Genomic DNA, 2906 nt, shown 5'->3' on the forward strand with positions numbered 1-2906 from the left:
CGGCCTGTGGCTATATTAGACGACGTCAACAAAGCGGAGTGGTCGACTTGCGTGGCGGAAGGAACGCTCGTGAGGTCAGAACTCTGGAACTGTGCCGTTCACGAGTGAAAAATTCATTTTGAACGACTCATCGTCGTGATTGACACCATCTTATTGATTTTTCCACCGTTTTTGCACTAGCGTTTTTGGAAGGAGTTTTAACGGATAAAGGGTGTATCGGAGGTAGGTCCGAAGTGAGAAGCGCAAAATCATAATAATAATACTGCAGTTACAGGCGTAGCTAGGAGTGTCCCGACCTCTCCTCAGAAGTCTCGCCGCCTCCCTCCTCCCACACAGAAAATTTAAAAGTTTAATTATTTTTATAGAATATCATCAAAAATTAGTGTTAATTTAATGTATGAGGAGGTCAAATAAAAAATATTCTTGGGGAGAAACATTCAACAATAACGGAACAGAAGAAAAGTGCGTCGAAAAAGTGATAGAAATTAGCTACTTCTCCCTCGTTAGACCACATTTAGAATACGCTGCCAGTGTTTGGAACCGTCATGAAATAGGCTTAATAACAGAGTTAGAACGCGAGCAAAGAAGAGCTGCTAGGTACGTGAAAAGTCGTTACGATAGTCTTGTTAGTGTAACTGACCTCTTAGATAAACTGGGATGGGAATACTTTCAGACCGTAGATTGAAAAATAAATTAAAGCTTTTAGATAAATTCAAGCGCAGTGTCATTTCAAACGAAGTTAGGCATTTCTTACAAACGCCAACACACTACGGAAGATCAGATCATATAAATAAAATAAGAGACAGTAGAAGAGCCAGATTCAGAATGTATTTTTTCCACGATCATTAAGGGATATAACGGCAGCGTTAGAACTCACAAATAGATTAGATGATTTGTAGTGTAGCCTACTAACTTATATATAACTTAATGCATGTTTCTGAATTTTATTATTGTTTCTAACAGCATGTGGTAGCATAATTTACTTTAGTATGCGTGACGTTTTTTGGATCGTGTGGTGTGCATGTGGGAGTCCAATTGCATGCTAGTGATTGATCACCCCCTGCCAAAAACCCTAGAGGTGGCTCGCAGGGTATTATGTAGATGTAGATAACAACAGTTTCGTTTCCTTTTGACCTGAAGACGCCTGCTGGAACGCAGGCAAAACTGTAGCCATTAAAATCAACGAAAACAGTGGAAAATCTGAAAAGATGTTGTCAATCACCACTCAGCACCGTTGAACCCTTCGCACTGGCTCATCATCATGATCCGAATGAATTGGACCGAATCATTTGTTTAAAATGATTCATGATGAGTAAAACTATTCTCGTCCATCATCGAGCAATCATCGGATGAAAGAAAAATTGAATCACCCGGAAAAGAAGTAGGCCCAGGAAAATATCTCAAAATAAGGATTACGTCTACGAGGTACCGGCATAGAAGAAGGAGGATCTTCCATGGTAACGGCTTGCGCGGTGATAGTTGAAAAATAATAATACGCAGCTTACGAGATTATAATTGAAAAATAGTAGTACGTGCTTACGTGATGATAGTTGGAAAAAACAATAATTTTTCATTTTCCTGTACACACCGCGACCAGTTTTGCCGTTGATAACAGTTCCGTCAGAGATCTCTTGGCGTCTTTAGTCGAAGCAGTCTAATGTCTTCACCTTCGATCTGACTGGCGAAACAATTGTTAACGGCAATACTGGACACGATATGACCAGAAAAAAATATTAACTCATCATTCACTCCACGGAAACCTGAGAGCGAAAGTAATATAATAATTGACCTGCAGTCGCGAGCGTAGCTAGGAGTGTCCTGGCCCCCACAGAAAATTTTGAAAAATCTAAAAATCAAAAGTTTAAGTATTTCATAAAGTATTATGAGAAATCAGTCTTAATTCAATTTATGAGGAGGTTAAATTTAAAAAATTCGGGGAATAAACACTCCCCCAAAATGTGGGGGTACCCCCAGAAACCTCGGAGGGTGGATGGTGCTGGGGCGGTCCCATGGCTCCCCAACTAAATTCCCTGACAGGGTATCTTTTGTCATTCGTGGTGTTAATTTTGAGCGTTGTGAATGAACGACCCATCGGAATGAGTCTAATGGAATGACTCGATTCACGGATATGAACCGAAAAGCCCACCTCAGCAGAACTCGCCCGCCTCCTCCCTCTACGGTATCTCTGGGCTTGTGACGCGTGCGTTTCCCATTGGGCGTGGTGCGCCAGGACACGTTTTGGCATGCCGGCGAAAAAAATATTCTGCGACGCAGGTCACGGAGTCCAAAAAAAAAACCTGGGATGTTTGTTGTTGCTCCGAGAGTGGAGGTTGTTATGTGTTTACGTATTTTCCCCCCTAAGGAACTTGGGCAAGGCAGGAAAAAAGAAGCTAAAGAATGATGCATGCCAGAATCTGACAGTGAGAAATCCTTTCGCACGGTTGAAGCTCGAGGTGAAACGTATACTGGGTATTGCAAAACAAGCACCGACGACAGAGGTACGGTTGTACACTAAAATATGTTGATCCTTTTTTGATGATGGACCAGTATCCGGAAATTATGCCTTTTCACATTATGAATAGTTGAAGATGTATCAAAATGAATGTTAGTTCAAAGGATTTTAGGACTCCTTACTTGTCAACACCTCACAGTTACGGAACCCGTGTGACATGGAAAAATGAAGGTCAACGGTGTCTCATGGCCTCTGAGATCACCTGATCCAAACCCTCTTGACTAATTTTTGTAAGAAGGCATAAAACAGTCTGTTTATAAAACTTCATAGGGTCACATCTGGATCTAAAATCCCGAATCCATACTGCTGCAGAAATAATTAAAATGAGGCCTGGCGTATTTGAACGAATGCGCTTATCGCTATACCGTCGATATAAGATCTTCAATGAGAAGAA

This window comes from Ischnura elegans, chromosome 2 (assembly GCF_921293095.1).
Source record: "Ischnura elegans chromosome 2, ioIscEleg1.1, whole genome shotgun sequence".
In the NCBI taxonomy this organism is placed as follows: Eukaryota; Metazoa; Arthropoda; class Insecta; order Odonata; family Coenagrionidae; genus Ischnura; species Ischnura elegans.